An 11,593-nucleotide genomic window follows, 5' to 3' on the forward strand; every position below is an offset into this window, starting at 1 on the left:
ATTTGGTTTGCTCGATTTTTTTTAGCCAAAACAATATTTTTCTCTCACAACAATTCAGCCAAAACAGTGGTTTTCAGCCAGTTTCAGCTAAAATTCTGCCCGCCGAACAGGGCGTGCTCTTTCCCTTTATTTGATAATCAGTATTATTTATGCTCAAAAACTTTGTAAGAGTTGGCTGTGTACATATGTAGAGGCCAGAATTATTCATTTTTTTTAAAAAAAACCAGGACAAACACGTACTTCATCTGTATTTTCCACCTTTTACTGCTTCCACCACGCGCTATAATCAGAGCCTTGAGCCGATAAACTCCCCGTTTGCTTGAATTTATTTAGAACTACTTTTCAGTAATTGAACAATATTTCTCTTACAATATTTCAGCATAAGCTAAATTTTAGCATGTGCGAAGGCTTCATTGCGAAAATGTCGATACCATCAAAGCGACCGAATCGATTGCATCTCATTTATCCCTATCTATCCGTTGAGGTGGTCTTGACGGAGACTCCCCGGTCCCGCCGGATCTCGCATATTATATATGAATCTTTATATTATTGAAGAGAAGAAACATGTATTTTTGATTAATTATTATTCTTTCAACAGCAAACAACGTAGCACACACATATACATGAATCTTGAAAGATACCCACGCAATCTCATTAAACCATTTCTGGAGACCATTATATTACTCAAGCAAAGAATTTTTTTTTTCAAGAAAATGGAATACTGAAGCAGATTGCCAAGAGAGAGAAAAAAACAGACAACTTAGAGAGTCTAAGGCTAATAAACTACTACTATCTCAAATGACGGTGAGGTCCCTGACAAGAGACATGGCCAATCCATTACCAGGTCTATTCTCCTCTGCTTTGTTCTTCTTCGACAATAATGATGGTACGGTTTCATCACTCTCCTAATAATAGAGATTAATAACGATAGGACTATTTCTTACAGAAGAGGCAGCGACACAACCCATTGAGCCCTCCTTTGATGCAGTCGTGTTCCTTGATTGTATTCGAAGTTATTAGCTGCGACTCTATCCAGCACTCAGTCTTGCACATCCAACTCTTACTAGAATGGAACCGAACGAATTGAATAGCTGCTGCTATCTGGAAAAAAAAATTGGTATATATTCACATGTTATTTAAGTATCATAATCCGTGTATCGTGGCTTGATCGAATGCATGGTTCTCATGAAAATGTGTATGAAATAAACAAAACTATAAATATCACTATGAGTTTGTTAAAGGGAAAAGGAGTCGAATGAGAGTTTTTTTCGAATAAAAAGAAGATTAGAAAACTCAATCACAAGGTGAAAAGGTGTGACATGGATATACTGCAAATCTCTCCTAGGGATCAGATTAAACACCGAATTAAAAAACAGAGAGAAGACAGATATGATAAGGGAAATATATACGAACCAGCAGCAGATGTTTGATCTGAATACTGCAGCACGAGCACTAAAAGAAGACAGCAGTGAGTAGTAACATGTTTCATAGTCATCTTGTTTAGCATGGAAAAAATGGTAGGCCAAAGACAGTAAACATGAGGATATATTTATAGATATCAATAGCATTGATCGTCAGAGTGAAAGTGCTTGATGACCGTTTATTTCCATTACAGTGCCTTGTGCATAACAGCAGATGACAACAAGCTGAGATCGAGATGCTTTGACGGTTCTTGGACAAACATGCAGCCACTATATCCATCAGAGGGTTTCACATCGGTATTCAAAATTTCAGCGCTAGTCTGTTTAGGGCTGATCTGATTAAACAAGATATTTTGCTTTTTTGATGATGCAAGATTAATAGAAGTTGTTGTTGTCGGATGTTTTTTCGGCCACCACGACTCGATTTCGCGAAATGCCGAACCTCCTAGGAGTTGTTTGCTGAATTAAGCAGTTTTTTTTTAGAAAGTACGAATTTTTCAGCTCGTGCCGTCTAAATAAGCCCTCAAACAAACCACCATCTATATATATATATAAAATATAAATAACCTTTAACTTTAAACTTGGGGGGAGAATCTTCATGTTTATCAATAGTGTTTTCTGTAGATCTTCAGTGTTACAAACCAGGGTTTTTCCCCCCTTGGACCGAAATTAACATGACACTGATTCAACGCTGACGAAAAGGATTTAAAGGCAATCTTTATTGCTTTGCGTTGCCAAGTAATCATATGTCTTGATCCATCTATGTTGGCACTTTTCCAATGAGCCCGCCACGAAGCAATGGGGTTCATCGCTAGTTCTATACATGTCACATGCCTGAGGGCATGTGCTTTATGAGAAACATATAGGTGTGTTTGGGTTTGAGGACAAATTGAATGGGACTGGATGATCATTTATGTCTGGATAAAGCAATCTATGTTAAGTGTTTTGTTGGGTGGATGAAATAAGCCTTACTGTTTGGATAAGGCATCCATGTTAGGTGTTTGATGGGATGAAAAATGTAGTTAACCAATTATACCTCTTAACTTTAAGTAGGAACGATTACCGATATACTTAATAATGACAATAGACACTAGTATTGGCAACATATAGTTACAAATAAATAATAAAATAAGTTCAATTATCATTAAGCTTACTCTCTTTAATATTAATTTACCACGAAATAGACTAATTGCTCATAATCAACAATAATCTTAACATAATAATTGTAAAAACAGCTAAATAGCCTAATTACGACTAATTGGTTACGAACAATGAAGGTTAGCAAAGTAGGATGGATTCGACCGGCCAGTTTTCACTGAAGAAGCTCACCTAGCATCTAGCAAAATTATTCCCTTGAACAAACACCCTGCCCCAAACCAGACACCATCAAAACATGGACCGCCGTCGTCCATCCAACCTCATCCACCGAACCAATTAACCAAACACACCCATATTTGAGCTATCCTTTCATTCACACCCACACAAAACTATATATAGAGCCATACTAAGTTCCTCCCTCCTACAAAGAACTTCCATTCATTCCTAGTATGGATGCTTTATATGATTTGGAGAAAACAGAAGAAGGGGCAGAAGCTGGCATGTGAGCTGCGATTTTATGTTTCTCTGTTCGTGACAATTAGCAGAGAGAAAGAGAAGCTTCCCAGGTGCTTACCGATTTGAGAGAGATGGTGGAGCTACTTCTTGTTGTGCTTTGCGGAAGAAGAACAGAAAGCGGAAGGGTGATGGTGCTGCTGATTTGCTCCTTGGGAGGAAGCAGTGTAGAGGTCTCAGCTGTGCAGTTTCAGAAGAGTTGTCACCCATAGACTTTTCTTCAACTATTGCAAATCAGGTTGGTCGCAAATCAGCTTCCAACCTGTATATAGCTTCGGGAGTTCGGGTTCACATAGCCATCAGGTTCTCTTTGGGACTGTCAGTGAACTTAACAAAGAAATACTTTTTTTGAAAGGATTTAAAAAAGAAATATTGCTTATTCTTTGCTGACATTATGTCAGTAGATGCATATTATGATCAGTTTTCACAAGCTGTCCAATTAAACTGAAAAGAAAAGTGTAAGCGTTTGATTAGTTTCTTCTGCCTCCATTGAAGACAGCCCCATTGGCTGTGGTAAAAGAAGAGATGCCAGAACCTTAATAGCAGATTGATTGGCACATGTGTAACACTCTAAAATTTGCATGATTTTAAAATAGGATAAAATGATTTAATTATGCATTTTATGAGCATTTAAATTTAGAAAAATAATAACTCTGTTAAAAATAAAATCAAATATAGGTCTACATACATGTATGTGCATACATGCTGCTGCATATTTTATTTGTGATGCTTTGGTTTGATTGAAATTTGCAAAAGAATTGGAATTTGAGTTTAAATTGAATTTGAAAATGTGTTAAGAAAATAGAAAATGAGTTTTATTTTTTCCTATCTCCCTCTCTTGATTTCGGCCCGGCATGGCTCCCTGCGTCGCCCGTTTCCCCCCTGGCCCGCTCGGCTTTCTTTTCCCACAGGCCCTCATCTCTCTCCGCAGCAGCCTAGCAGGCCGGCCCAGTCGAGCCACGCCCGCTCCGTTCCTCTCTCCCTAGCCTGTCTCATTGACAACCTAGGCCTGCGTGTCAGGGTTATCTTCTTCTCCAGCTCGTCTCCGTGTCGGACTCCGTCCGAGCCGGACACCGCCACCGAGTCCCGCTCATAAATAGCCGCCCCAAGCTGCGCCGCACTCCTATCTAAGCCTAGAGCTAGCGCTGCCCTTGCTCCGAGCCGCAACAAAGCCGCAACCCTAAGCTCCACCGCCGTTGTTGGTTTTGCGCAGCCGCCACGCGTCGTCGTCGGTCCCCCGCCTTGGTATTCCATCTAGGTGAATTCGCCGTCATCTCCTCTCTCTCTCTCTCTCCCCATGCCCTCGCTTTGCTTGTGGTGGTCCGTAGGCCCTAATCTAGCTTCGTCGGCGAGCTTCCCTGCCGCCGTTCATGGCCGCCACCGTGCCGTCTTTTTCTCAGGCGGCCACGCTCTCTCTCCCCCTCCTATCTGATCTGCACCGTTCCCTTTAGATCCTACGGTCCAGATCGGCCGGTACCCCTTCGCTGCGATTTTTGCAAAAGAGCCCCTGAGTTTTATCTAAATAGAACCCGCCGTCTTTGCGATTTTGTTAAAGAGTCCCCGTCTTTCTTCAAAATAGTATCCGTAGTCCCTGGCTCAGTTTAAAATCTGATTTTATTGATTTAAATTCTAAAATTAAGTTTCAACTATTTATAGTTTTGCCACTAATATTATTTTAGCCATAAAATCTTCGTTTTAACTCTGATTTGATCCGTTCAACTTATGTTAGGTTCGTAATTCTATAATCTACATGTTTGTACTACTGTTAGATATGTTTTCAACTTTTAAAATTCAAGGTTAGATTTAATCTATAATTTTATTAAAGGAAATCTTGTTTAATTCGTAAGTTCTTCGTTTTAGCTCTGATTTTTGTGATCTTCGTGTCTGTGTGTTCATAGCGAGATATAGATTCATTTTACAAACTTTTCATCTTGACTTTATGATGATTGGTGTACTATTCTAATCTATAGCTTTTGTTTGCTATGCATGATTGCTTGTAGATGCTTGTATGTTGCTGTGATTATCGAGTATAGACGGTGAGCAATTCGTGGGTGATTAAGAGTACTTCTTTGATGAGCAGGAGCACTTTGTTCAAGGAAAGTATAGCATGGGATTATCCTTGTTTCCTATCAACTTTAATACATTTAATTCATGTTGCATGTGTCACCTTGATAGGGATTCTCTAGAATTGAACTTATACCTTGTCTCCTATGGGATATGCATTGGGTAGCGTTGCTAGTGCTCAATTAAACCATGATCTTATAACTTGACTAATGGTATATGCAATAAACATTAAAATATGACTTTTAGCAACTTGGAAATAGGGGGCTAGAGTATTTAGCTACTTTGTAAATGCTTTAGATTCCTCTCCCTAAGGACTTATCTGTAAGTGATCATCTGGGACTTATAGTACAACTGTGAGGGCTACATGGATCTGGCTTTAGCTCAGTATGAGGACCTTTTCTAGCTTGTTAGTGGTTACCTTTATTGGCGTAAGAATGACTTGCCGAATCGGGTATAGTGCAGCCTCTGTCCCCATGTGTATAGGCCGCACGTCAATGTGCCATCGGGAAGGGGGGCTCTATATCTATTTGCCGATTGAATCTAATGGCCCTAACTTGTTAGATGAACCTTTAAAAGACTTTATAGTAAACCCTACCCGTTCACCTTGGAAGTGTTTTGAGAGTAATTAACCCGAGCATATGGGTACCTTGACTCACAATGAAAGTGTACAACCTCTATAGAGTGTAAAACTGGTATATTAGCAGTGCTCATGGTCACGAGCGGCCTTAGAACCCTTACAAAATAGATGATCACTAAGAATTATCCGTTTATGCTATTCATTATTCATGTTTACATTGATCATGTGTTTTACTTTGGGATTGAAACAACTTATTGCTACTCTTATGCTAAAATTGTGACAACTAAAAGCTGAATGCTGTTAAACCTGTGTCAAGCCTTTTGAGCCTCATGAACCTCATGTTACACTTGTTGAGTACAACACGTACTTACGCTTGTTTATTTTCATTGTTCGGATAAAAATCCTGAATGGGTAACATATGGCTATGGTAATGACGACTTTTCTAAGGATTAGTAGACTTGTGGTCAACCAGTTGATGTCCCTGTGATATAGAGCTTCCACGAGAGATTTTTCTTTATACTTCCGTTACATTTATGTGAAAACTATGTCCTATTATTCGTGATGTAATAAACACTTGTGATGATACTATTTATAATTTGTCGGCTTATATGTGTGACTGATCTCTGGGTGCACATAAGATTATGCATCCCATTTTATCCTTAAAATCAGGTGTGACAGATTTGGTATCAGAGCCGTGTTGATTGTAGGACGCAAGCTTTGTTAGCAATGGTCGTTCTAGCCTCTTTTGCTTCACTCATTTCATGCTTCCCATCTCACTCTTGTTATTTGCTAAATTTTATGCTTCTTTTGCCTCACTCTGTTATGAAAATTATTGCTTCTAATCTGACTAAATCTAACTTTGTAGATGCCTCATGCCAATAAGACCGCTCGCATCAGTACTAGAGGTTACTACCCACCTCGTGGGTAGTATGTAACACCCCAGGTGTTTGGCTTCCACATTTGCACTTGTATTTCATGAACATGAGCATCATTCATCCATTCATGAGCTTATATTGCATGAAACATGTTTTCGAAACATTGCAACATATTGTTATATTTCATGTGTGCTTGTTTTATGAAATGAATAGTGTGCAACACTCAAGTGCAACATATGCAACTTACTTTAGGGAAACATGGCTAGTTAATACTATGCAACAAAATCATGAAACATGTGAAACATAACTTTGAAACAAAGGTAACATTTCACTTGTTTTTCCTTGTTTCAATGCATGTGATGCTTGATTTTGGTGTGACCAATGTGTGGTGTGGCTAATTATTCTCCTAAGAACCTTAGTTATACTTAGAATGTCATTAGGAACAATGTTCATGTTGATCAATTTGCCTAATTAGGTTCCCAAGTCATGGTTTGACCATTATGGACCCCTAGAGCTCCTAAGTTTGACTGTTTAAAAAGTGTAGCTTAGAGTATTTGCATGTCTGAGCAACCTAAAGCAAAGTTGTAGCAAATTTTATAAGGAACAAACTTTGTTTAGAAGCCAAGTCATGAAAATATGCACAACATTCTCTAAAAGGTCCCACAAGTCAGTGTTGAGGGTTGATTCAACAGAAAATTTTCTAAGTATGGATTGTAATTTTAGTTTCGTGTACTCAACTTTGGCATAATTTTTCTCATGATCCTTTGAGAATTAGGTCTTGGTCCTTTAATAGGAATTGAAGATGGTATGAAGGGCTACAACTTTCATGTATACTGTTTTCACTGATTCTTCACGGTTTAGGAGATCAAGCACTGTCAAATCTTGCTGTCAGGCCCGATCGGGTTCACTGAAATGAAGCTACAGTGTTCAACAGGTTTTAGAACTCGACGGCCGCGTGTACGCCGTGCATCGCCGGCCGCCTGACCACGTAGGCCATGCGCCGTGGCCGGCCTGGCACCACTGTCCACTGCTTGAGCCCGCGCCCTTCTGCCCTCCCAGCTCGCATTTCCATTCTTGCTCTTCCTTCGTTTCCCACCGCAGCCGAAGCGCAGCACTGCCCCGCCATTGCTACCAAGCGACCTCCGCCGTCGCCTAGCTCACTCGCCGCCGCAAAATCGATGCCTCCAGCTAGCGCACAGCTCCGCCGTGTCCTCTACTACCTCGTCGACCTTCTAGCTGAGCCAAACGAGCCGTAGGTGAGGGCCTTTGGCCATTTTTTCGACACCGTCGCCATGGCCATACCTCGCCGGAGTGGCGCTCGCCGTGGCTAGCACAGCACAACCTCTCTCATCCTTCCCTAGCCTCCATCTTAGCTTCACCATCACTCGCCGTTGCTTGTGTGATGATGTAGCCAGCTCCGCTGGTCCGGTCAGGCCAGAACATGGCCGCACTCCGCCGTCACCATGGCCGAGCCATCGTGCTCCGTGGCCAGAGTACTTAGAGGCCGGTAGAGAGAGCGATTAGGGCACTAATCAACGCAGGAGGTCATGGCGGTCATGGAGGTACCCTCGGTGTCGTCGGAGAAGCCGCCGTCGACGAGCTTCGCCGCTGCCGTGCCATCGCAAGCTCCGTCCCCTGTTTCCTTTCGCTGACCGGTGGGGTTGTCTGACCCGCGGGTCCCACGCGTCAGTGACCGTTGAGCAGTAGGATAGTTCAAATATTCTAGTTTTAGTGCTGTTTTGTGAGATTTGTATCTCCAAATTGGTAGATCCAAATGGGGTGATTCCAATTTTGTTAGGATCATAGGGAAGTCTAGTATTTAGGAAAAATATGATATGAACACTTGAAGTGGAAATTTTGGATGAATTAAATAGGAACATGAAATGTGTTTTTAACTGTATGCAAACTTGTTTAAATTATATCTTGAGTTTCTGTGCTCCAAAAATTATGAAATTTTGTGGGTAACCTATTCTTGCTTAGTAGAAGCTCTGGTAAAAATTTGACAGTCATTGCATGTATGGTTTTTGAGTTATAGATTTTCCTTTTATCATTGAATGATCCTTGTGTAAATTTTTGTAAATTATCTAGGAATCCAATGACCATGAAATTTTGTGGGGAGTATCCTAGTACCTTAAGGATGCTAGGAAAAATATAAAATCTATTGCTTGACACTTTTCATTAAGGTTTCCTAATTATGTCATTTTAAGCCTTTATGTCTTATCATTTTTGTGTAGGATGTTATACTTGCTCAAGTGGTGTGAAATTTTATAGTAGCCTAATTAGAGCATGTAGTACCTACTATAATTTTTGTAGATTAAATAGTGCAGTTGGCATATATATTTATTATTGCTCTTAAATGATTAAATAAATTAAGAAAGGTATTAAAAGAAATGATTTGGTGATGAGCACCTTACTTTCTGGTGTTCTTGTGATATGTGTGATGAGTGAGTGAAGTTGGTTTCATCCATCTATGTGTTTGCAACATAAGTTAATAATTATTTTTCTACATCGTGTCTTTCGGGACAGTTCTGGGGACTTTGCAAAGTTCCCCATGATAATTTGGTGTTCTGGGAAGTTGGTGAATACAAAAGTTGTAGAGAACTTATTTATCTAGCTCCTATTAAAATGTGGTGGCATTTGGCCTAGTAGTTTAGGAGTTACAGTCGTTTAAAGTTGGATCACAGCTTTGCCGGTTCTCTGTCTTGTGAAGACAGATTTCTGTTGATTAAAGAATTTGACCTGGTAAAGGTTAGAATCATGCCTTGAGGTCTGAAAATGAATTGTAGATGATTTCATAAGCTTTCCAAATTGTCTTGTTGCATGTCATTTGGATTTCTAAATCTCCAGTTATGGCTAGTTTACTGTACCACTATATAGTTCCTATTTTGCTGAAATACAAATGCTTGTGTGTATGCTTTGTTGCAATGTTCTTGTTGATTGTTTAGGGGCTAGCCTAACTTGAGAATATGCTTAGGTGCAGGTGCTCGGTCCTTAACTGAAGATGAGCAATTATACATTAGGTTGTATAAACTTGGTAAGTTAAAGTGATTTGAATAGAGCTTAAGTTGGAATATGCGGACTGCAGTGAGCATGTGCATTCCTCGAGCATCCCTAACTTCGTTCATGTGCATCCATGAGATTTATCTTGTGCATTCATGCAATAGGTGTGCCGGAGGGAGTGACGCTGCTGGAGTTCGAGGGAGCCAACCAGGAGGAGGAGCCTGAGGTGCAGGAAATTGACGAAGCAGCCACCGAGGAGGAGTTGCCCAAGTGCCCTGATCACCGTCCTTCCTCTTTCCTGAAAGGCAAGCCCTAGAGTATATTTAGCCTCCCATGGTTTTACAAATACCTTGAGTATCTTTTATTTGTTGATGATGCATTAAGTATAGGAATTGGTTGGACCAATTGTTGCATTATATATCCATCCTTGTCCAGATATCGCACTAGAATCCTATTTAAGTTCAGGAATGGGTTTAATGCTTAGCCATGCTTAGTGCGGTAGAAGTCAGGTGATTTCCTGTCACCTGCGAGCTTTAGGATGAAGTGGATCACGGTTGGCTATATTTGCTATCGTGGAAAAGAACCATGTTAATAATGAATTAAGACCGGGCAGAGTCTTGTGTAGGTTTGGACATAGTGACTCCGTCTGTGTCATTTAAGGACCGATACGCTGTACGTCCTCATGTCATGTTGAACGCAGCCTAACACTTAGCTAGCTAGATAAGTCGTTCCGACCACGAAGCCGAGTAGCTCAACTCAGGCCGAGAACCATGGGGGTTCGATGCATTCTGGAGGTAGTAAGGATGTGCGGAGAGCCATTGGCGTAAGTCCAAGGGGAGTCAGGTGCTTAAAATCCTGCACTTCCTGGCAGAGTGGTTCTTTGAGAATGCAGGGCGGCCCAGGCCTGCGTCTTTTCTTTTATTTTCTCCTGAGTTGTACCAAAGGTGACTTGTTTGCGACCCTGATGGGGGAAGTAGGGTTTGTGTTAGGAATACCCCTCCAGCTGGATAGGAATCGATTCAAATCACCATCTCTCCCGGATAGTGAGAACTTGACTGAGCAACAGCAACGTAGATTCAATTAATTTAACGATATGGTTAAATGGATGATGATGATAATATTGCCACAATTTATACCTGATATGGTTATTAATGTTTGCATCTTAATCAAATGATTGCTTAGTACATGTGCTAATATAGATGACATGTTAATTGCCAAAAGTCACTGCTAGTTCAGGTTAAGAGTTGATCATGATTACTTATGCTTTTCCGCAAAAAGAAAGTGTCAGCCAGATCCACTAAATAAAGCTATGCATGATCCTTGGTGTCAATTGTTTTGGTTTTCGACGGGTAAGTCTAGCTGAGTACATTCTCGTACTTAGGGTTTATTCCCTCTTGTTGCAGATGACCTTCGATATCAAGGATTTTGTAAGTATTGTCTCCACCCGGTGGGTGATGAAGACTAGATCATGGGCATGATCACTGTTTCTCTTATCTGAATGCTTTTGCGGGTTGTGATCAGCAAACCAGTATTTGTCTTTGAACTCGGGTGTGTAAGTTAAACTATTTGCTTCCGCATACTTTACAAGACTTGTTTTGTAATAACGATGACTCTGAGGTGTTGTAACCTATTTGCAAACCATCTGTGAAATGTTGTAACGTACGATATGTTATGTTGAATTACTATGATCTTGGTTGTATGCAAGTTGGTTTGAAATCCTTCGAGATTTCAGTTGACTACCGGGTTTATATGGGCTCAAGTGCGAGAATTTGATCGCTTCAGCGATTGTTTTTATACTTGTATTCTTATAAATTGGTCGGTTCTATGACAGCTGGTATCAGAGCTAGATTCAACACTAAACATGTCATACGACTATTTAAAACAAAAGCTTTTGTTGTGAAAACGGTTTTCCAACTTATAGTTATATATAAGTGTTCAAAAATCAAATTTTTTTATGGTGTACTGGTGATCACATCCCTTGTAGCCCACTTAAGGACTTCTAGGTGGCTTGTATATAATTACTAACTTGGGGGAAATTGATTGTT

General features: G+C 40.3%; 1 long non-coding RNA gene across 1 annotated transcript; it reads right to left on the reverse strand.

Annotated features, from left to right (window-relative positions):
• Positions 1-651: 651 nt before the first annotated feature.
• Positions 652-1,579, reverse strand: LOC136495400 (uncharacterized). The gene is made up of 2 exons (XR_010768991.1): positions 1,414-1,579; positions 652-1,101 (listed from the first exon to the last, which is right to left on the reverse strand). It is a non-coding gene; the product is annotated as an uncharacterized lncRNA (long non-coding RNA).
• Between the last annotated feature and the right edge of the window lie 10,014 nt (positions 1,580-11,593).

This window comes from Miscanthus floridulus, chromosome 12 (assembly GCF_019320115.1).
Source record: "Miscanthus floridulus cultivar M001 chromosome 12, ASM1932011v1, whole genome shotgun sequence".
Classification (NCBI taxonomy): Eukaryota; Viridiplantae; Streptophyta; class Magnoliopsida; order Poales; family Poaceae; genus Miscanthus; species Miscanthus floridulus.